At 38.2% G+C, this 25475-nt stretch overlaps 1 long non-coding RNA gene across 4 annotated transcripts; it reads left to right on the forward strand.

Annotated features, from left to right (window-relative positions):
• The first annotated feature begins 567 nt into the window (after positions 1–567).
• On the forward strand, positions 568–24748 carry LOC148411750 (uncharacterized). Of its 4 annotated transcripts, none has more exons than XR_015868027.1 (5): positions 568–821; positions 2176–2328; positions 2471–2569; positions 9232–9408; positions 24115–24748. It is a non-coding gene; the product is annotated as an uncharacterized LOC148411750 (long non-coding RNA). The 4 variants fall into 4 exon arrangements; XR_015868029.1 differs by lacking the exon at positions 24115–24748 and adding an exon at positions 18428–18510; XR_015868030.1 differs by lacking the exon at positions 24115–24748 and adding an exon at positions 17276–17337.
• The last annotated feature ends 727 nt before the right edge of the window (positions 24749–25475 follow it).

Here is a 25475-nt window from a genome sequence, read left to right on the forward strand (position 1 = left end):
CTAAGTCCTCGTGTCCACAGTAGAGGACATCATGGTCTATCCGATGATGTCTCATTTGTTGTGGTGGGATGCCGTTAACTTTGCTGTCTTGAGACAAAATGGACGCAGCAGTGGACAAAAATGAATCGACTGGGTCTCACGGGGTTATTATGATGTCTAAAATATATATATTTCTAAAAACAGATGGGGAATATTGTAATTATATGCAGTGTTAAACTCAATTTGAATAAATAAGTAAATAAATAAATAAATAAATAAATAAAATTGACTTAAGACTACTCTAGGTTGTACCTCATGTCCAGAAGTAGCTGGGAAACAGTCCAGCTTTCCTGCAAACTCAATGAAGAAAAGTGCTATTGAAAAGAATCGAAAAATACACCACATTTCATTAGATCTTATGCTGTTGTTGTTTTTATCTCTATTTTTTTATTTGCTCTGGCCATAATACTCTATATTACAGTGCCACTCTAAAACAATTTTTGAAGAATAGAAAAGATTGAGCCAATGTGACAGCGCTATAAAACTGAGCGAAATCCCCTGAAAATGAAAGCGACAGCAAAAGTAGAACAGAACCTGAGGGAGAACTTTTTTAAGAGTGCCCATAAGGCACAGCCAATTACTTACTTGGAGATGATGTTACAAAGCTAAATGTTTTAAACTCTTGACACTTTTGCAAGTGACATTAAAGGCTTCATGTGTCCTTTGGCAGCACCTCAGGAGCTGATGGCGAGAAAATGAAGAAGTTGAGACTTCCTTATGTTGTTCGGAAAATGCTAGAGAACGTCCAAATCTGGATGGCCGACTTTTTTTGAAATACTGTGGTACGTACGCGTCAGAAATTAATTTCTTACAGAAGTCATTTCGTGACATGAATTTTTTCTAAGTAGAGGTGCTTTTAACATTTATTATTTTGGGGATAATTTTGAGCATGTACGTTTATATACATTTATACTTCCTGTGCGTTGTGTTGTTCAGTTTTCTTGCTAACATGCTAACGACATGTGCTAATGACGCTAACGTCAGTAACGTCAATAACGCTTTAATATGCTAGTTAACTAGCGATTCAAGAGGAAGTGTTCAGTAGTTTGTTTACAGCAGACCAAAATGGTACTGATGTTTTTTTATGTGAGTATGTACAATGTTAGCTGTAGCTCATGTCGATTTTATGTTTGTTAGTTCTCCGGTGATAAATGTTGGTCGAAAGTGTGTGATGAAGCGTGATGAAGATGGAAAAAAGTAAGATCACAGTAAACAGTATAAAATAAATGAATAAATAACTTGAGTCTCTCATTTGTGGAAAAGTCAGCATATCAATAAATAAGAAAAACTGTATTATTATTACTTTTTTAACGAGATATGTATGGATAGGTCTGATGCCGCTGAGCGTTTTGAGTGGTAGAAACTAAAAATATATTCATAAATGGCTTGTTATTACACCTCAAAATCAGTGGCATTTTTTGGAAGAACAATAACATGTGTACTGTGTTTTTCACAATATATATATATATATATATATATATATATATATATATATATATATATATATATATATATATATATATATATATATATATATATATATATATGTACACACACATACTTCTAGTGAATTTAATTTTAATTGTCACATCATAATCATAATTTAATATCAATCTTCTGGCCAGGCAAGATAAAGTTAACCATTTTGTACATTTTAATCAAATTTTGTTTACACATTTATGAAAGTCAAGTGTGGTTATTGCTGTTCACTTAGCCTGATCGTAGCACCTTGATTTTTACTATGAATCAGAAAGAATGAACTTTTATCCGCGCGGCTGTAATATGAAAAGCTGGATCTGTTTTTAAAAATTGACATACAGTAATCACGAGGATAATTCATTAGCAATTAATCCTTTTTTTTTGCGCCTTGCTTACAGTAGCACGTACAATCGTCATCCGATTCAATTAAAAGAAGCTCAAGTGAAATTGAGAACAAAGCTCATGCATATCTAATGCGTGGTTAGTTGCCCCCACCTGAATATCTGTTAATTACTGACTAATTGACAGACAGCCAAGGACTCACAATGAGGCCATCTTGAGGGAACATTTGCATTCAAAAGATAATTTCACTTTTAAAGGACGTGTGCGGGAAATGTTAGTACGGGTGAGCATCATGTTGCTTCTTTTTGCTGTCAGGCTTCAACATGCACCTCCCACCGAAATGTCAAGACGCTTGCACAACAGTATCTTGGCTGTGGTGAACACCTTTCAGCCACAAGCATTGAAATAGAACATTTGGGCCATGAAGGGATAAACATCATATAGAAGGCTGAGGAAAGGTGAGATGAGGTAAGGAACACTCCCACTCAAAGCAGCAAGGGATATATGATATGCTGCAAAATCAGTTGAAAAACTTGAATTACTTTTTAAACTTTGCATATGTTGAGAATAAAGCCAGCTTGACGCTTGTGTAACATTTGCGTGTTTTCAGGCAGATGGTGAAGGTTATGCTTTGGAAAGCAGCAGTGTTGAGTTGGGTTAAAAAAAAAAAAGAGAGAGAACGCATACATCCATTCGACAAATAAGTGAGGTATGGTCATTGTAAAAGCGGCGTGCCACAGGAGTCATGCGCGAGTACATTTACTATTTATGTGGCCCCAGAGGTTAAGATGTGTGACATGGAGATAAAACATAAAAAAAAAACACGAGATGAATAATTACCTTTTGGAGTTAAATATTTTGGCTTGTGGGGTATTTGGTCCAATCCTTTGATCGTTGATCATTGAAAGAAGACACGAGGGAGCTGAAATTTCACCCAGATGGTGACAACATGTCAAAGTTCAACATGGCATGAACATTTTGTTCTGACACTACCTGAAGTGTGCGATCCCTTGGCTAATTATAATATTATGAGAATAACGTGGAAGAAAATGACCTAAAATGTTCAAAATACTGCACAAGTGTTCAGCTTCAGATTTTGAATACTTTGGGCATTCATTATCCGCTGAAAATACCCGAAAGAAGTGAAATCAATGGATTCGAAGTTTTAAATATTCGGAGAGGGCATTGTCAAATGTTTTGTCATTTTCTGTTTCTTTCACTATACATATTTATATTTTTGGTACATGTTTTTGGCATGTTAAAAAACATATATACATAAAGTTACACTCAAGAAATTACATTTGACTATTTTGCCCTCTTGAAACTTTAGACCATTATCTCCAAATTTGGTTCATGAAACAAGGTGAAGTCAATACAACAGTAGAAATTATTGCTAGCTAAAACAGCCTAATTGAGTAAAAAAGTGATCAGTAGGAATGACAACTGTGCTTAAGATGTGCTTGCATCTTATGCTAGCTGCTAATGTTGGAGCCACAGCTGGCAACATGTACCATTTAATACAAAGGCAGCGTACATAAGTTTTTGTTTTTAGGCTAACGACTACAACACGCTATTGTCGATGACGGTGAAGAATCATTTACAGAACATCTATTAAACTGAAATTTGACAGCTCTCGAGGGCCGATATGGGGCGGTCGAGTGATGCTAACTGCTAATGCTGCTAGCATCTAGTGCTGCTTGCTACAGCTAGCGATGCTATCTGCTAACATTGGAGCTGCTGCTAACAATGGGTGCCGGATAATACATTGTGGGTGTGATTGATTTTTTTTTTAAAAGCATCCTAAATTAACATATTTAGCAACCGAACTTGATTTTCAGACAAAATCGCTGCCATTTTTCCTACTGTGCTACCCAAACAAGTATGCGCCGACCCTTGGGTCTTTCAATATGTCTGTCCTGCATTATTAATCCCAATATCACCTTTTAGGATGTCAAAACATTCCGTTTGCCAATTTTTCAATTCCATCCTGCACTCGTGGCTTCTTTCTTACGTTTTAATTGATCTGCCCCTCCGTGGCTTGCTGTCAGATATCAAAGCACAACATTGATCACACAGGATTACTGCTCCCGTGTCAGAAAATGAACAAAGTCGTTTTTAAAAGAAATCTGATTGAGGGGAGAGGTTTTGTTAGGATGAATATCATAATTATTTAATGATGTCATAATGTCATATTTAAGTGAATGAAATGGTGCATTTATTTATTTATTTATTTTGTGCAGCCCATAGCTACAGTATTTAACAAGTTGGACATTAAAGCGCAGAAACTCCTGTCGAAACTCCGAGCAGCCATCGTGCCTTGAATCCATTTTGCTTGATAAATGGCTCTTTCTTGTCTCGATTTGGTCCAAGCTTATAAATTGCGCTTGTTTATGTGTTTGTGCTCAGTGAATGTAACTGTTCCGGGCCACTTGGAGGGAATAAATGAAGAGCAGGAAAATAATATATTTGGAAGTTTCAGTTAATTGTTGCGGAATACAAGTCAGACTTTTCTCGGGGATTCAATATGTTGTTGTTTTTCTTTTCTTGTACAAATCTATTAATTTATTAGTGGTTCATGATTACTGCCCTTATTACTCTATTACTGTTTTTGTTTTATTGCCTGCCTTATTATTTGCTCGATTATGGAATGTAGTCTGTGAACAGAATAAGAATTTAATTGCGTGGTATTACTATGATTTTCAAATGATGCCAAATCGGAACACGTTTCATGCTTTGCCTATATTCTCAATTTAGCTGCTCACTTGAAGCAAAATATTTTCATATCTTGCTGGACATAAATGTAGAAACAATAATCTTGTTCATTTGTTCAAGGTTTTTTTTAGTTTTTACATATTTTGGTACTGCCATTTCCTGTGAAATGACAATGTATCTGGATCTACATTTTTTTACAGTAAATATGTTATTATTATTATTAAAGATCTTATTTTGTACTATAAAAGCAATACCATTTATAGCGAATTTAAGAGTAGCAGCTGTCCACATGCTGTTTTTGTGGAAAAATGTATATTGCTTCCATATCAGAGTGTGATGATTCTTTGCTCATCTAAAGATTGAAGCAGAAATCATTTTTAATTAAATCAAAATTTGATTGTGAATCGGAATAAAATCGCACAATCAATTTTAATATTTGATTGAAAATTAACCTCAATGCGTTTAATAGAAACGCCAGTGCTTCTTAATTATTTTTTGCAAAGCTCTGCTCAGGAGAGTAACCCCCCCCCCCCCCCCCCCCCCACCCCCACATACACACATTTAACGATGAGTAAATAAGATAATGATCTATTAAAAAAAAAAAAAAAAAGTTTATTTATACCTATAATTGAATTCATTTTACCATTAACAAAAATGCATTATAAATTAAATTTCAACAAATGTTAACTTTTAAGACTGATAACCATGTCTCTCAGGGTCACCCGCGCCCCAATTCCTCCCCCCAGCATCGCCTCACGCCACATTATTTGAGAAGGACTGAAATACGCACAGAGCATCTGAGCTTGGCGAAAACAGCTTGATTTTCCACAATTTTGAAGACTCATATTATTTATTTGGCAAATTCTTAATGATTCAGATTTGGCAGGGCTGTCAAAAGAACTCTCTAATTTTTTTTAATTTAGAAGGCTCATCACATATTTACCCTGATATCTCTCCGGGAAGATCATGAAAAGTAAAATTACTCTTTACTCAAAGGAAACCACCAGAAGATCTGTCAGGATCATTTTAAAAGCCAACAGATAATTTGCTGAATTTGGTCAGAAGGAGGAATTATCTTTATGTGTGACCGTGCTTTAGTGATTCATGCATTGGGACATTTTGTGGAGCTTTGCATTGAAGCCAGAAATCCTTCTCCTCATGCCTCAACGTCCCTGAGTGCCTAACAAATTGCACTTGAGCTGCCATGCACAATTTAGGGTCCGCAACATAGGAGTTTATTTCCCGCCTTTGTGCCGATCTCCATGCAGTCAAGAGGTCTGAACGCGCATGTGCTCAGCCAACTGTGACTGTTTATACTAAGAAATTAAGCTCATTATTGCACTTGAATATTCATGTTTTATTCATGTTTTTATTAAGGTTACCTGGATGTCTCCATAGTCTGCAGTTTTACTGAAAAAGAAGATTAATCAACGTTAATGCATGGTTTTCATGCGTATACTGTGTTTTCAATATAATGTGCATTTTGTGTCATATTTTGGTACGTGTTGTATTTTTAGGTGCAGTGTTTATAAAATGCAAAAACAAAGATATAACAGAAATTATTTTTTGTCATGTAGAGGCCACGCCGGATTAAAAGGAGCAGATTATATTATCGGGTATTTACGCAGAAAGATGGTAAATGCGAGGTTTTAAATATTTTGTTTTATTTGTTGCTTATAGCAACATCAATCCTTAAACACAGATTGAACATAATTGCACGTTTAGAAACGGGATCAGCGCCAACATATTTTCAACACTGGCATACTTGGGTTGTTAGAATACTGCAACAACACAACTGTAACACGCATGGTTGTGTTTACCAGTGGAGATTGCCCCCTGGTGGCGAGTAAAATAGTGCTCATACTCAAAATCAATTTGTCAAGCGTGTTCTTTCTGCCTTGCTTTGTTTACCGAGAGATTGCCCTCTGGTGGCTAGTAAAAAAAAAAAAAACGCAGCGACTCGCAATGGACTGTGAACCACGGGGCTCAAAGCATGAGAAAAAAGTTGAGGTTTATAATCTGAAATTTAGAGTAAAAGTACATATTAATTTCCTTTTTGTTTATTCTTTATTCAGGCATTTGAAGTAGATGTCATTTCAGAGAGCTTCAAATATCCTCTGACAAGCACTCAGCCATCCCAAGAAGCCATCGGAAAGATAAACACAGCCCTCCAAAGGGCCAGACCTTCAAAATGCCACCACTCGGATTTAGTGTAACATAATCCACCTGCGATATCCCAACAGCTTCTGCGTGAAGGAGTTGTTTTTCCTCGTAAATCGACAAAACACTTTTTTTCTCTTTTTTTTTTTTACGGGGCTAAATGAATGTCGAAACGCATTGTGTGTCCCAGCCAGCAAAGCTTTCTCGTCTAGATCACCACCTTGCCAAGATTTGTGCCACACGTCTGAATTTGGTGTCGGGAGGTTTTACTTGAAATATACTTGAGATCCGGAGTAGCAAATACATGAAATAACTCATTTATTTAGAAGGGAAGTCACCGGCGGCCATCTTTGATTGCCATTAGCTTCGTGACCCAATTTGAATACATCGACAGTTATTTTGCACGGCATTTTTATGTTCGGTTCTGTCTGTCCGTGCGTAGCGTACGGTTGTACAAATAAGTCTGGAAGCACATGCATGCAAATTTTATCCATAACAATATGATAATAAATTCTACATTATATATAAGGCAGTGATTCTCAATTATATATTTCCAGGACCCCCAGGAAAGAGAAAACATTTCCCCCCCAGACCCGACGCAATGAATACAAATAAGATTATTATCTATAAAAATTGTATCGTATACCTAAAGCTGTATCATTTTAAAACATTAACAAAGGGAAAAAATACATAATTTCAGGTACTTTGATGCACTTGGTTATATTTTTTTTTTTCGTTTTAAGCTAACCTGTAATCTGTAGAAATCCCGTAAAAAACTAGTTCACAGTTGTTGGAAATCTATATTACTTATTTCTTTTGTTAACTCATTCAGTGCCATGAACAAGAATTCTCACCTTTTAAAATAGTAATAACAATAACAAATATTAAAATTGTGGTGAAATAGGTTTTTTTATGGAGAAGAGCTGACACCCTTGACTAATGCTGACCTAATATAAGGCAATTAAGCACTGCAGTGCTAACTATGACCATTAGATGGCAGTGTTTCCACACTTACAACACAGCTATGACCTACATCAAATCTAACTGAAGAATGGAAGTCAAGCTTTCATATGACAGTACCCATATTTACATCGACATAGCACACAATATTCTGTTGAAAGGTGAGCGAAAATACTAAATACACTGGCCCTCTAGAGGTTCCCTTTTCCAATAATAGTTGGCACTGAAAAAGTTAATTCATTCAATCCCAGGGACGTGTTTTCACGTTTTTTCTTTCTTTTTTTTTTTTTCAAGAATCTGGGATTAAATGTTCTCAAATGTGAAATTAAATATCTGGACTCTTAAAAAAAACGTGAAAACACATCCCTGGCATTGAATGAGTTAATGTCAAAAAGGATACAGTTTTAGATGTACTTTAACAATTTTTTTGGATCGATAATTAGGTCATTAATAGCCGGTGCGGGGAGTGGGAAACATTTATTTTTTCTGGGGTACGGGCTTTGCAAATTATACTTGAGAAGCACTGCTTTAAGCCAACAGTTTTTAGAGCGTATATTCAGAATTATTCAATGCAAATCGAACATAAGTTCGGACTTTGAATGTCTTTCATTACTCCATAGAGGAGCTCCTCGCATAAAAACCGCACTGTATTTTCAGCGATATTATAGAGATTGCCAGAAACAGTGGCACTGCACTTTGCAAGATGGCCGCCCTTCGGCTCCAGCCACAGGGGTCCAATTGTTAGTTCATTAAATAGAGTTTTGCATTGAATTCCCCAGCTGTGCAATGCCTGCCTGTTGCAATTTACCATGATTATAAAGCATTAATAAAGAAGGAGGGACGGTGTGAAAAAAAAAATAAAATTGTAGCATAATGTTCCATTGATTAAGAGGTCACGACATCTTTCATAGATATTGCCTGCAAGGCCGAGAGGGGGGAAAAACACGGGCGTTTTCTGCCTACTTTGAGTTCTGAAAGCAAGTTCATCTAACCTTACTTTGGTTTGAGTGGTATTGATCGTTACGTCTCAGCGAGAGACGCGGGCGCTCGTACAAGCACATTTTCCAAAATGCTGAACCATGAACAGAATGTCCATTATACGCCTCGCTCACACCCTCTCGTGCGACGCTAAGAGCAAACGCGATTGAAAAATATTAAGCGCACGCCGTTTCTTTACGGCTATATTTTACGGCGTTTCTGCTTTATCAAACCTCGTCTTCATTTCATCCAAGTTCAGGTGCTGTTTTACCAGTCCTACCAAAGTGTTCCATTAACAGCGGAGGGTCTGGAAAAGTGCTGATTTATTCGCGCGGGAGCTTCGCCGGAGTGCACCTGCAACGCAAACAGAGCTTAAAATAAAGGCTAGCGTCGCAGGAAGCCATCAAGGAGCCGCCCCTAGTCGAGTATTACTTCCAGTCAATCCTAATCGTATAAAGTATCTGGGCACAGCAATGTAAGAAAGGATTAATTACGGGATGAATGCGGATCCATAGACATTCCCATTATTCAATTTAACTGGATTATCATGGTCTTCTTCAGCTCCATGAAATTGCCTGAGCCGCCTGGACTGCGCGGCCACAGACACTTATGTGCCCTTCACTGAGCAACGGAGGAGAGGAGGGCCATTATCCTGCATAAGAAGATCCATATCCATATCCAGCTCGCTAGCCTGCCTCTCGTCCGTCTGCCTTTTTAATCTCCCGCTGTCATCTACCTGTAAGTATTCCCTTATACGTGTTTTTATCTCACCAAAGTGCAAGCGAAGGCTAGATAGCGTCCATCGATCCGAGCGGACATTTTCTATAGGGCCCGCTCTCGTTAGGATCGGGGCGAAGTGCGATGTATTTCTATCTGACTTTGGACAAGGAGAGGGTTAGGGTTCGAAAATTGGGGTTACGTGAAGGTAATTCGGGATTTATGGGAGATTTTTAACAGGGTTAATGTAAATGAGTGCTATTTACCGTATTTTTCGGACGATAAGCCGCAACTTTTTTCTCGCGATTTGAGCCCTGCGGTCCAGTGCGGCTTATCTGCTGCTTGTTTGTTTTTCAAGCAAATGTGTGTCTCTGTTCAAGGTGTGAATTTATGTAATACCTATGAAATAGAAATGAAGAGATGAGAATTAATGGCTGTGCTCAAAAAGCGTTTTAAAAATATCGTATTAAAAATATAAGATTTAAATTGAATAAAATCTTGAAAAGAAGTTTGTGACATGTAAATTTGATACACACACACACACACACATCGGACCCCCGGGTTACAGCGTCCCTAGCTTACATTACAAAGTGGAAAACTAAGATTTTTCATCAGCTTGTTACGACATTTTTCCCGCATTATGGTGTCAACAACAATTACAAAATTCAAACTTGACAGTGAGTATGCATACATATGACTCGGAGATTCGCACCATGCTCATATAAATAACGACATGGGTCACAGTATACGTCACAAAGATGCTGGTCTGCTATTGGTCGGCGTCATGGCATCCCTAAGATGCTGGTCTGCTATTGGTCAGTGTCACTAAGATGCCGCTATGCTAAAGACTGGATCATGTTTGAGTGCTCACAATACGGTATTTATTGTGTGTTTTAGTGCTTAGTTGGTTAGCCATAGGTCCCAAGATTGCTCGTCATGTTAAAGGGAGAAGTAAGAAGATAAGTATGCAAACGAAGCAGGAGATAATCAAGAAATACGAAGAAGGCATGCGCATCGTTACCCTTGTTAGGGAATATGGCCGTAACTAGCTCAAGTCATGTTTTTTATTTATGATGTTATTTGATTACCGTATTTTCCGCACTATAAGGCGCACCTAAAAGCCTTAATTTTTTTAAAAAGCTGATGGTGTGCCTTATAATCAGGTGCACCTTATATATGGAACAATATTGAGATTCGTAGATGGGGAATGAAGTGATAATTTACCTGTTTCTTTTGAGTGTTTACATTTGAACAAGGTTGCTCATATTGACATTGAGTTATTATGCTATTGAGAGTTTATACTTATTATTTGAGTTATTGTTATTACTTTGAGTATTACTATATTATGATTGAAAAAGTTTTAAAATATGTCATTAATATAGGGTGCGCCTTCTAATCCGGTGCGCCTTATAGTGCGGAAAATACGGTATATGTATATTATATATTTAAGTAGTACTTACTATACTACTTTGTTACTAATTTTGAATATGTAAATTCAGTTTTGATGTTTTTACCCGGGGTTTTAGCTAATTAGCATAGATTTCTATTGCCCGCCATATAAAAATTTCGCCTTACGATCCCAAACAGTTAAAGGGGACTGAAACCCCCCGAAAATAGCGTTATGTGTATAAAAATACTTGAGATAATCGCTGACTTTAAAGCATATACAGACTGCAACGTGTGAAATAAAATCCTTCCATTTTTCTGTGTGTCCCAAGGACGAATTAGATTAAAAATAATAAAAAAAAGGACACATATATGAAATGAAATCTTACGATGATAGCTCTCCATTGGTATTCTTTTGTAAATATCCACACTGATACCAATCCAATGACTGCTGAAGAAACAATTTTCCCAAAAATGTCTCTGAATGTCACCAAGTAACATGACAGGGTGCTTTGCAAACCCTATTTATTTCTCGATTCAGTCCGTCTGCATTTGATTTCTCTTTGACGCTTCCTCTCTTTCCTCTCTGTGTGCGTCCATCCTTTCACAGCCGTCCAATCTCTACAATTAATCTGGTTAATGGGCCCGGCCTCTGCACAGCCGTGTCAAAGACGAACACGCACCGAGCCGCTAACATGCACCCCGCGCACAAACACAAAAACGTATTAGCATTCCAAAGTAGCTTTGCAGAAAACGATTCGCAAACAGAAGCGGCCACATCCTCTCACTGGACCTTCTTTTATCTCTTGGTCGAGCCGCCCCAAAGGAGAAGGAAGTGTTTGATTTATGACTCCGCTGATTTGATTATGTAATGCCTTGGGATAGTAACCACCAACTGGAAGAGGCGGGGGGCAGCACAAGTGACTCGAGGGGCACGATTGGGGCTTTTTCCTTAATTGCGCTGACAAACAGGACATGTGACCAGATGTGAAGGGTGTCAAGAACAAGTGGAAAAAAAAATAAAAAGGCATAATAGAGATTTTTTTCCATGAACTGCCCTCTCTACCTTCTTGATGGTGCTCTTTTCTGATTGGTATGCCCCAGTGAAGCTGACCCCAGCAGGCATTTTTGGGTAATTGGGGTCAAATTCCCTGCGGAGAGATGAGTGGGTGATGGCAAAGGTAAGACGGGATCCCCCTCCCTCACGGCGGATAAGGAAAGTCACTCAATGACATGATAGTCCGCCGATGTGTAACGTGAAGAATATATAACGAGGGGGCTACTTTGCTCAAGGGGTGGAGTCGTGCAAATAGGAAATGCTTTGTTTGATTCGTGGTTAGTCTGGACATTTCAAGGCGATTTTCACAGTTGCCTTGGGGTGGATTGGAGCTTCGGAGCTGTGTCTTAATTGTCAGATTTGGAACTTGGAAAAAAACATGTAGCACACAAGCCCTTGTGGACTTGAGTATGATGGTTGGGATTAAGGGGATTACAGAGAGGGTGTTTTTTTTTTGTCTAACGCCATATAATTATAATATAACATGAGAAGAAAACATCTTTCATCCTGCCCATTGCAGACTTGGTCAAACGTGGGGTGTTATCATGTTTAGTTTGGCAAAGAACTGGTTATACTAGCATCTATGTTGTTAGAATTAACTGCGGATGCAGTCGCATTTTGGTGCTTTACATTTATGTGGTAGTCTAAACACAAGCTGTTTCTGTGGTAAGCAAGCTCCTTCTTACAAAGAATGCATCAAAGGTGCCATTGGGGTGTTTTTTTTTTAAGTCAAATTTACAATTCATCGGACTAGGAGCTCTCCTGTGATCTTCCGTTTTCATGTCTTCCTACAGCCCTCCCGCCGAAAACAGGAGCCTATCAGTTTATGCCAAACACAATGACTGCCAATCAGAGCCTAGTTGCAACCATCCATCCATCTAGCCATATTGTCCTTGCTTCCTTCAATTACTTCCAACACGTTTTTGTCAACAACATCGATTAGGAAAATTAGTCGAAAGTGTTTGCCATCGTCGGCTAGTCAACTTAATATATATGTAAATTATTTTCCTCATTATTTGCTGATTTCAGTGTCAGTGCGTGTCCTCGCTTGTTCCATTCTTCCATTGTAATTTCGAACTTTCACTCCTTTCTTCATTCAGTGTCATCGATAAACGCTTCCTTCCTTGCTCCATCCACCATCCATCCATTTAGCTAGCTAGCTATCATCCATCCACCCATTTAAGTAGCTAGCTGTCCAGCTATCTTGTAGGCCATCCATCCATCTATTTAGCTAGCTATCATAAATCCATCAAGCTAGCTAGCTCTCTAGCTAACTAGCTAGCCATCATCCATCCATTTAGGTGGCAATATCCATCTATCCATCCATTTAACTAGTTAGCTACCTAGCTAACTAGCTAGCCATCTATTTAGCTGGCTACATGCATCTATATATGTATGTATATATGTACATATATATGTACATACCATTAGCAATTTCCTCATTAAATGAAGATATCATTAGAAAATAATCAGACGTATTTGACTTTCAAATTCAAACGAACTTTCATCTGCAGAAGATGAACAAAGTGTACGTTATGTAAATGTACGACGGCTTGTTTTACAAAACGGTGATGCAGCATGTCTTCAGCTAATCTCAAGTGTTTGGAATGTGGAAAGACAAAAAAGAAAACCTGTGAGGCAGACATGCTAACCCCTAACCCACTCTGCTTATAATTAAAAAAAAAATTTAAAAAACCACCTTTGAATTAGTATGACATTGACTGCCAAGTACTAAGCTCCAAAACAGCTGCCAGCACACACTTTTGTGAATAATAGATGTGCAGGGTCTCAGCACCAGTTTTAGCAGCGGCACGCAGATACAATAGCGCAAAGCAGAAGAGGAGCATCCACAAATGCTCCAGCAGCCTTCCCTTATCTTCTCGGACAATGAAAAACGGAGGTGATAGTCAGATCTGACGAGCGCAAGCTTGGCAGCCGCGCAGGGATACGAGAGCGCACGTAGTCAAAAACATGCTATCAAGCGCAAACACACAACCTTTGAGCCCTTAAGCCTTTAATCCGGAGATGAGTTGCAGCCTGCTAGACCGGACGGCTTCTTTGATTTGTGGCACGTGTCAGTGATGTGTTGGCGTGCTTGTAAACTACTTGACTCTGACGGCCCCTGATTGCGTCTCTCCCGGAACATTATGCCCGATATTGGCAGCAACGGCGAGCGCCCTATATTGCGCTAATCTAGTCTTGATGAAGTCCTTTTGTACATGCTGCGCACTCATTTTACTCCTCGCTGCAAATCATTTTCGCCGGCTTTTTTTAATCACGCGCAAATTCACCTTCCGTCTCGAGTCGGTGGGGTGCGGGGGCTTCATGTTTCAGTTACCGTGTCCTAAATGCGGCTTGTTTTCTTTGTCAGTGGAAAAGCTAAAACCATTTTCGTTTTTTGCATCCGAGTTCATTTGGAAGCTTACTTAATGAACATTTATCTACAGTGTTTGGAGTATATTACTCCCACTTCCATTGCTGGGGAACATTCCTGAAGTCAAATCCACGTTATAAATCCAGAAGGTCCTCTACGTACAAACAAGTCACGTTCGTTAGCCTAATTAATAAAAATGGGCTGTCAAACAGAAAAAAAAAAAACATTGTTTTACTTAAAACGTCGCTGCTCCTGGAGCAAAAGATGGATTTGACCATTGTCATTTTAGAGTGGACCCCCACATGTAAAATGAATTCGTTCCGGAGTTGTGATCGTAAGGCGAATTCGTCGTACGGCGGGCAATAGAAAACTATGCTAATTAGCTAATGTGTGCAACACCCCAGGTAAATACATCACAATGTTATCCATATTATCCATATTATGATCCATATTAGTAACAAAATAGAATAGCATGTATATTGGACCCCCGTGTTACAACATCCCTGACTTACATTATTTTCATGATGCGACGGGGAACACTGAGTGTTTTCATCCACTTTTTATGACATTTTCTAAGTATTGCAACTGTCATGACCCTAGGGGCTTGGCTGTATTTGTGTTGTTTCCTCTCCTCTGCAGGGGTTTTCAGATAATTACAATAATTTTCAGTTGCCGTCCCTGCAACGCGTCATTACAATTCTGCATGGAGATGGTCATCTGCTATTGGTTGGCCTCACTCGTTTCAAAATGGCGGAACAAAACCATTTTTATAGTATATTTTACTGCTCAATTCAAAGTTGAAAGGGTTAGCCATGGGTCCCAAGATTGCTAGTGATGTTAAAAAGAGAAGTAAGAAGATGATTTGTATGGAAACGATGCTGGAGATAATCAAGAAATATGAAGCTAGCCTAAGCTACCCTGACTAGGGAATATGGACTTAACAAGCGGCACTCAAAGCTAAATAAATCCTTTCTATATTTTTTATTTATGATGTTTTCTGATTGTATACATGTACATTATATATAAGTAGCACTTACTATACTATTTTGGTACCATTTTTTAATATGTATGTACAATTTTGATGTTTTTACCTGGGGTTCTAAACGCATTAGCTATTTAACATAGGTTTGGATTGCCCGTCATACGGCGAATTCGCTTTACGACCCCAACCGCGGAACGGATTAATCTCGTCACGCGGGGCCCCACTACTACTTATATATAATATACATGTATATAATTTAATAACATCATAAATTAAAAATATATAAATGAAAAATTATACTTTTGGAGTGGCGCGACTTGAGCTATTTAGAGCCATAGTCCTTAGCGACGGTAACTTCGCGTAACAATAACTTAACAATGACTATTATTGAAATAGATGCCGCTTCATTTGTCGATTAAGTTTACGATTCCTCAATTGATTTGAACATATCTCGGTCCTACGGACTTTTCCTTCCGCAGAGTTTCCTCTGAATCCCCACGCCTGCAAAAAGCGTTGAGGCGAATCATTGCTCAGCTATTCCACCAGGGCAGCGCCTGGTGCTTGGGCCCCCAATAAAAAGCTCGGCCTACTGACACGAAGGCATCATGCTTGCCCGTGAGTAAGTGCTCCATCGTTAATAAGTGTGAGCGTTTCATTTGACCTCAGCAGTAAACAGAACAAGCGCCTATTCATTTTCTAAAATGCATCGATCCGTCCACTCCCACCAGTCCAATGCGCTGATCAATGAAGAAGCCATTGAGGGTTATTCCCTGTAAAGTGATCCTTTAAAAGATGACTGCGGGACACCGGGGAGTAAGAGGCATCATTTCCAGCTCAGTGGGAGCTGCTTAAGTGAGTAATAGAAGGGGGAGGGGGAGGGGCAACCGAGCACATCGTCAATTAGGGTTAAGCTCAGACGCACCGATGGGATCAGCATAAAGGATTGGGGCGCTCTGGGGTTCTGCTAGGAGCTGACTTGTGCACGCCGGGCCCCGCCGCTCGGCGGATAACAGCCGTTGTCATACGGGCTATTAAGCAGTCTCATTTGTAAGGGCGTTCTAAGGACGACACGTGAAAAGATCGACATTAAAACTAACGCAGTCAGCGCTACAGCCGGCCCCTGAAAAAAAGAAAAAAAAAATCTTAATTTAACGCTCAGTTCGAAGAGCTTCGCCTTCTCATAAAACTGTTTATAAGTCGATTTATACGACGGCGCTATTAAAGCGATTCACCTTGAACGCGGCGTTTGTAATGCGTTCATCATGGTTTGATTGGATTTGCTTTTAAAAGTGAAAATGAGTGCAAACTTTTGCCTGCCGCTTCGTTTAATTAGACCCAAATGTGAATTATTTCAAATTTCACACTGAACTTACAGGAAGTGAATACATAAGTTTTTTTTTTTTTTTTAATCGTGTTCCATGGGCACTGACTTTACTTAACACAGCATTCAAATTAATATTGCGTTTGTGGAATATTGCCCATTGTGCACAAACTTTGCAAACTATACACATTGCATTTTTTTGCCCAATTTTGCAAATGCTTTTAAAGGTGTAATAATTAAATGTATTTATTCATATTTATTTACTTCAACTACTCAGATTGTTCAGTGGCATCAGTTCTATCCATACATTTGTAGGTTAATTTTATTAACACCCACAAAACATTGAAAAATGTCTTTAGTCTGTGACGACAATTTTAAGACATAGCCGTTAATTGGACTCTACTGCCACCTACTGTCATGAGATGAAAAACGAGTCAACAAAGAATTTTCTGATTGCTGCTCAACGAAATTTTGCAAAAATGGCAGGAAAATCAATGTAATAAATCCTATTAAAATGCTTCTCAAAAAGTGTACTTTGAATGGTTTTATATGGTCCAAAATTTGGACAATTATTATTTTTGTCCACAAAATCTCGCACGTCCAACTGCAATTACATAAAAATGTGTAATCATCTGATAGAAATTTCAGCTCCCTTGTGTTTAAATGAAAAAGTACGCGGGATTGAATGTCGGCACACTTTAAAAACTGTAAAACGTCTTTGGCATTGAATGAGGTAATTATCGCAAAACAGAAAACTTTGTTCTATAGGGCGTTCAAACCAAAATGTCGACCACGGTTCAACTTTATACCTGAGCTCCATACAAGATTACAACGGAAGCGCTTGGCTCGATATTCTACTGAGATGACGGTCGACGAGTGTCTGGAATAGATGAACACATCACGCTTCTCCGTGGAGGATTGTGCTCGGAATTGTTCGGCTCCGTGATGATCTAATAGGTACCCTGTAGTACTCTTTAAAATTCATGTCTGGAACGCTTACATACTGTCAATACACAGAGCTTCTCGCTGAACTTGAACAATTAAAATAAAATGGAAAATTATATATGTGTGTGTAAAAGAAAAATGTACAAATTAAACCTCCTAAAAAGGTGTCTTTCTGTCTGTCTCTGCACTCATCGCTAACACGCTGGCTAACTTTGTTTTTGCGGGATCCTAACTTGTCCCAGAAATGTACGTAAAGTCCAAAGTGAGTCAGGTGTGAGTTTCGGCAATTTCAACAAGGTTGGCAGTGATAAATATCGTTTTGGGATAAACTAGGACAACCCTGTGATTAATGTTTTCTCTTTTCTGACAACTAATGGCTAGCTAGGGGTGGCATTTTGGCGAACTACTTTTTGGTCACACATGACAGTTTTCAGTCATAACTTCGGGACATTAACGACGGGAAAATAAACCGCAGGAAGCGCTTGTGATTTTTTTTTTTACTCCTCTAGGTGGTGCGTTTGATTTTGAGGATAAATTTAAAAGTATTTAGGATACAATAGAGTCTTTAAAAAGTAGCACAAGTGCATGGTAAACATTGTTTTACTTAAAAGCTGCTCCTGGGGCAAAAGATGGATTTGACCATTGTCATTTTAGAGTGGACCCCCGACATTTAAATTAATTCGTTCCGGAGTTGGGATCGTAAGGCGAATTCGTCGTACGGCGGGCAATAGTAAACTGCTAATTAGCTAATGTGTGCAAAACCCCAGGTAAATACATCACAATGTTATATCCATATTAGTAACAAAATAAAATAGCAAGTACAGTTGACCCCAGTGTTACAACGTCCCTGATTTACGTTATTTATATTGTGGTTTTTCATCCCCTTTATATGACATTTTCCTGGTTTTGCAACTGTCATGACCCTAGGGGCTTGGCTGTATTTGTGTTGTTTCGTCTCCATCTGCTAATTTTCAGTTGCCGTCCCTGCAACACGTCTCGACAATTCTGCAAGGAGATGGTGGTCTGCTATCGGTCGGCCTCACTCGTTTCAAAATGGCGGAACGGTAAAGCTTTGTTCGATTGTGAGTGGTTGCAAAACCGTAACAAGTGCATGAGGCTTCATTTTCACATCACTAAAACAGGGTAGCCCTTTCGTTTTCAAGATACTGCAATCACGTAGAAACGTTTAATCATCTGATGGAAATTTCAGCTGCCCTTTGATGGGCACCCAATTTTAGAGTTCGAGTCTCTGGATTGTTTCCCCGAAGTGTTGGAAATTTCCATCACAGACGGAAATGTTACACACCACACCATCAAATAAATTCTTACTGGATGGTGTCCCCGTGTCCCTTTCGAGACAATTCGTTTCCAATCGTATTATACCGCCATCACTTCTTCAAGAACCCTCGCAGACCTTCCGTTTAACGCTTGGCACGTACGAGCTTTCTTCACCGGCCACTCGTGTCGAGTTTGAGACGGGCCGCCGACATGCATTCACAATCGCGCAATCTATGGAGATCTCTCACCCCCGACTTGTGATTGGCCTCTCGCTCTTTGTGTGATCAGCGGCCTTCAATTTCGGAGATGGCAGCTTACTACTTGAATCACAGCGGCCATTTCCAGCCTGCAATTTGAGAACAAGACTGAAAAGTTGTATAATCTACGGAAAGAAATCAAAATTGCCAGATCTTATACGGTTAAATGATTTGGAGTTATTTGTAAGTGCTGCCATTGGCTGACGAGCCGTCCAGGGTGAAATCCCACTTCAAATCATCTCGGGTAAGATCCGATTTATTATAGAAGCGATTCTCGAACTTTTTTCGTTTCAAGCATGCAGCCGTGTACCGTATTTTCTGCACCCTACCGTGCGCCGTATTATTAGGCACGGTCCCAGTTATGGGCTGTATTTCCGTACTTAGGGTGCACCATATTCAAAAGTGCATGCTCAAATATACGGAAGGTACAATGTTGATTTTTGAGAAAATTAAAGGTTTGTAAATACGCTATTCCCGATTAGATTCAATCGAAATGACTAATTGGAATGATTACCACTATTTAGATGTTGCGAGGTTTACAAATCACGTGATCTATCGCATGGTGTCACATGGACCCGATTAAATAGATGGATCGGGTAACATGCAAACAGGTGACCAGGATCTTCATTTAGAATAGACAAAAAAAAGTCTCTATGTAAACCCGGTTGTGTCCCCTAAATCAGCGCAAACTATTCTCGGATTGGAGGAATAAAAACACTGAATACAAAGTGCTACACCGTCTGCATTTGATCTATTAAGCGTTGAAAATACATTTGTAGTGGTCTCTCTCGGAATATATTTTGCAGCAACTCCAAAAGATACTTCATTCTATATAATGTTTTTCTTGCATCACTAATTATAATGCTCATACGAATAAACCTTAGCAAAAGGAAAAGGCATAAAACACATTGAAAACGATTCACTACACAATTTATTCATGTTGCTTTATGTCCCAATCAATTTGCTCTTAATTTGAAAAGAAAAATATATTATTCATCAAAGACCTGCGTCACTAATTGAAATGCTCATACAAATAAACCTTGGCAAAAAGAAAACGGCATAAAACACATTGAAAATGATTCACTACACAATTTAGTCATAAGTTGCTTCATGTTCCAATCAATTTGCTCTTAGTTTGAAAAGAAAAATATATTATTCGTCAAAGAATTGCATCACTAGTTATAATGCTCATACAAATAAACCTTAGCAAAAAGAAAAGGCACAAAACACATTAAAAATGATTCACTGCACAATTTAGTCATAAGTTGCTTCATGTTCCAATCAATTTGCTCTTAGTTTGAAAAGAAAAACATATTATTTGCCAAAGAATTGCATCACTAATTATAATGCTCATACAAACAAACCTTAGCAAAAAGAAAAGGCATAAAACACATTAAAAATGATTCACTGCACAATTTAGTCATAAGTTGCTTCATGTTCCAATCAATTTGCTCTTAATTTGAAAAGAAAAAATATTATTCATTTCACAACATTAAAACGCAGGCAGTTAGATTTGCTAGCGCCTGCAGAAACCGTGCTAAAATTTCTTTCATACACCCGCATTTGATAACCACAGTCTTGGAGACCCTAATGAAGATGAACATCATCGAGATGGATGAATTCTGAACAAGTGAGCCTAGAAAAACTAGAATGCACTTGAGCAATGCTCTAATGTTAACTTTTAGGGTAGTCTGCCATTGGACTTAATGTGTTGATAATATCACGTGATTATGACCAATATCTATTCCAGCAACACATTTTGGGGAAACAATCTATGTATACTTTACAACTGCGTGTGGGCATAAATCGAGATTTAACAACAGCATAAAAAAGGTTGAATTAAAGAAAAAGAAGTCCAAACAAATCTCAGGGGAATATTAAGGATGTCATATAGGGAAGCAGAAAATGGAGTTATCATTCAATTTTGGCCAGATTAAAGAGTCTCTCGCGGAAGAAAAAAAAGAAGACGATTCACCCCAGACAATTTTTTTCCGAATGATTTGCCTGCGTCTGGTTCATTCACCTGACCGAACTGTGCACTCCATCATGCTGGTCAAACACTGCGGGCGAAAAGACGGCGCTAGTTCAGTCAGGCTCACACAACTGTGACTCATTACACAGAATATTAGTCTTGTGGACCATGAGGTTACACTAGAGGAGTGCTGTTTAAATAATGAACTACTCCATTTATGATTTATGATTGGGCTTCAAACTCTTACGCCAGCTAAATGCAGATAAAAGTGAAATATTAACATCGCAATGCATATATTTGGGCAGTTTATTCTCGCTTCACGGTACCGCGACTGGCACATTGATGGAATAGTCGAGGCTGCGCCGTGTCATTTATTGATGGACAGGATCACCTTTATTACTGAGGGAAAATTAACGGGCTGTGTGAAATACTGAGCAAAACAATATATATATATATATATATATATATATATATATATATATATATATATATATATATATATATATATATATATATATATATATATATATATATATATATATATATATGTATATATTAGAGTATTAGAGTTGGCTGACATGATTAATTAAGATGATTCTCGTCGAGAACATTTAAAAATACGTCTACTTTACATATCAAATCAATAACTTTGTCATCCTACCACCAGGGGGCAATGTTTCCCACACGGCTGCATGACAAAAGCTTCTGCTTTTCTCACCCTAATATGTTAGTTACCAAAGTGAAATGGCGTTGAGTTTCTCACCTGATTCCGAATCTATACAGTGCTAGTTGTCAATTGAGACCCATTTTGAAAAATTGGGAAATAAATAAATAAATAACAATAAATAAATAATATTAAATAGTAATAATAATATTATAATATTAATAATACATACATTATGGTTTATAATGACAGAAAATGACATTTTGACTGCTAATTGATTAAAATTTGCTGAAAAGTAAACAAGTGGCTTGGTTCTAAGTAGGTTTAGGCTTTAATTTTTTCATTGGTTTACTCACTTTATTTATTTTTGTTTATTATCATAATTTGCAAGTGTCAAGCCTTGTTTATATACTGCGTGTTTAAAAAAAACAAACAAACATGATGAATAAGCGTGATTTAAATATCGACCAAAATAATAATTGTGACTATTATTTTGGCCATAATCGTGCAGCCCTAATATATATATATATATATATATATATATATATATATATATATATATATATATATATATATATATATATATATATATATATATATATATATATAATAGATGTGTGTGTGTATGTGTGTTATATGTCATATACACAACTCACTTATTATTGTTGTTAGGGTAGAGTAATGTTATTATTTTTTGTTTGTTTTAGGTTTCTACATGCTCGGACACTTCAAAATTTCAGACTGAGCATTTTACAGTTTTTAACAAAATAAGAGCATTAAAAGATGGGACGTATGAAAACTCTTTCCCAACTGGTTAACTCTCATCAAAAAATCCAAAGATCAAGAATCAAAAATTTGTTCTTTTTGAAAATTGTTTCCATGTAATTCCATTCCAAAGCAGCGATTGTTCGCTCGCCTGACGTCCCCACTCGTGGGTTCTTCTTGATAAGCATATGCAGACGTGATGTAAGCAAACACATTCCGCAGACACTTGATCAGGAAGCTTCAGCAGCAGCCAGGGACCTGTCCACCCTCAGAGACGTTGTTCCAACGCCCTTCGGCATGTTAAACAAGGAACGTGAGACGCTTCTTTTTGGTCTGGCGGACTAATTAAGCGCAATCGAGGCTTGCTCATATAAAAACACTGATCTTGCTGCGGGGCACTGATATGACCTCGCCTCACTGAGAATGTCTCACGAGGAGCTACGACAACGATAGTTCAACCACGGACATCATCGCATCGTGCCTACAAGATGACGTTTTGCAAGAATTTTTCAAATGATATGAATTTCCAGCTACTTGACTGGTGTTTTGAAAATGATTTCTGTCAACATGAAAACACATTTACAGGCCGAAAAGTATATGCCGGAGCAACAGGTGGGGGCCGTAAGGTGTCAACATCTCGATGAAGTGCCAATCATTTTGTCATCGTGAAAACGTAGCAGAAAAATGAAACTCAAAAGGCTTATTTTACGATACAATTTCTAGGGATGCAACGAGGCGTGAATTCCATGAGACGAGAAGTCAGATTCAAAAGTTGGATTTAAAAGTTTACCAAAAGTGAAAAAAAAAAACACTGGTTTCTGCCATTGTCGTCAAAATATTGAAATCATGATTATTAATCATGATTATTCATCATATTTGGTCAAACGTGTCGATTTATTGACCTTTTTTTTAAACAAGCAGAATATGAACGATGCTTTAAGGCTTGATACTTTCAAATCATAATAATAAAACAAAATTTAAAAAAAAAAACTGTAATAATTCAAACAAATTCACCCAAGACATGGCCAAAACTTGGCATCACAGCTAACTTACTTGCTGAGTGCTAACCAATGAAAAAAATTAATCCTCCTTAGAACCAAGTACATGATTTACTTTTGAGTACATTTTAATCAATTAGCAGTCAGAATGTCATTTTCGGTCTCCAAACCAAATTTATTCCAATTTTTTGCAAATCTGATTTTTCAAAATGGGTCTCAATTGAAAGCTAGGACTATATATATTAGGAATCAGGTGGGAAACTCAATGCCATTTCACACTGGTAAATAAGGTGAGACAGCAAAAGCTTTTGTGATGCAAACATGAGCAAAACATTGCCCCCTGGTGCACGATTTGACATACTGTACATGCGGTAGCTTTTTAAATGTTAATATCGCCAAGGATCAGCCTAATTAACCACGGCATCCAATATCGAAATTAAATTCGTTGAATTGTGCAGCCCTAAGTTGCAGTGGCCCGCTTTAACGTGAATACGAACCAAACAAGAGCAATAAATTGAACATGTATTTCGGGAATGACCATATCCTCGCACATTAGCGCAGACGCGCTAGACCCCGCCAGTCCGGTCCGATCCAAAGCCCCCAGAGGAGAAAGACAATACCGACTCGCGCGCTTTCGGTTCCGAGGCCCGCGGTCAGCCATTCAGTCTCGCTCATTAGAGGCTTTACCAATTACAGCTGAGCTGCCCGTTTCTTTCCCAATGTCACAGTTATTCCAGCGGCTTTTGTTTCGAGAGCCGCGTTCCAGAGTTTAGAGCCTACGGGGACGGATATGAGGGATTTTACGCTTTTGGCAAACAATGGATGTCCTTCCCGGAGCGGGGAGCACGGTGGAAACCGGGACGACTGCCTGTGAGAAGACGCCAAGCGAGCCGGCGGAGGATGGACACGGGCTTCAAACCGCCACGGCGGCTGTTTATCTCGCTGCCGGGTTTGCACCTTGGCGAAAACCCAAGCGTTCTTTCTGTATTGGCCCATATTGTCCATCTCCGGGAAGGGGGGGGGGCGATAAGGAGAACGACGACATAAAAAAATTCACAGCAGGTTGGTATCGGGGCCGGGACTGTAACAAGAAACTTTAAGATAAAGAAAGCGCCGCAGCAATAAATCACAGCGAGATGGATCGGAACGCATCTGCTGTTGGAATACAAAAGGAGCGAGACTAAGGGGGTGAATGATGCGACGGTACGGGGAAGTCAAAGTTCCGCACAGAAACAAATAATCACAAAAGGGGGCGGGGGAGTCAACAAATAGAAAAAGGAGACAAAAGTCAGAAGAGCTATTGCGCATGATAAGACGGAGAGCTTCGTTCAAAAAGCTCCACAAAGGCTGAATATAAAGTCAAAGGGTGGAAACTCCCCCCCCCCCCCCGCCCGCCCTGGGGAAAAAAAAAAAAAACTTCCTGTTTTCTAGTTTGACAGAATAAATCATCCAAAGCGCGGTAAGTTTTACACGTTTACATTTAAAATATCAATGCTAATAAATGTGCATTTGATTCTAATTACTCTCTTCTAATAAAATGATCACTTTAACGTTTTCTATTTTTGAATCCAGCAAAGTTCCCTTGTCAAGTAGAGTTCAGTTGTTTTTAACTTTGACTGTATGCACAATACATTTTTTTTTCTAACATTTGTGCATTACATTTGAATGGAATCATGATGTGTTTTTATTTTAACTGTGCAAAATGTTGCATTGAATTTACAATGGTATTAAAATATATATTTCGGGAATTAAAAAAATACTGACGTATTTTTACATTATGGTGATACGTAGCACAGGGGTAGATCATAATTGCTGTAAAAATTGCGGTCAGAATATTATGTAAAATTTTGTACTGAAATTTAAAAATTGAAGCTTTCAGATACCTATTTTTTGTTTTATTTTACTGATTTCGTCTTTTCATTCCTCCATTTTCTACTGCAAGGCACAACAAAGATTTCTACACCTAACTGTTAACAAACTAATTAATCAAACCAAAACTTAAAACAAAAACATGTTTTTGTTTTGTTTTGTCCCTGAATTTGTCTGTTTCTCACAATGGCTAATAAATAAATAAAAACTTCTCTGTCTG

Source organism: Hippichthys cyanospilos, chromosome 15, assembly GCF_059441005.1.
Source record: "Hippichthys cyanospilos isolate Australia breed blue-spotted pipefish chromosome 15, RoL_Hcya_1.0, whole genome shotgun sequence".
In the NCBI taxonomy this organism is placed as follows: domain Eukaryota; kingdom Metazoa; phylum Chordata; class Actinopteri; order Syngnathiformes; family Syngnathidae; genus Hippichthys; species Hippichthys cyanospilos.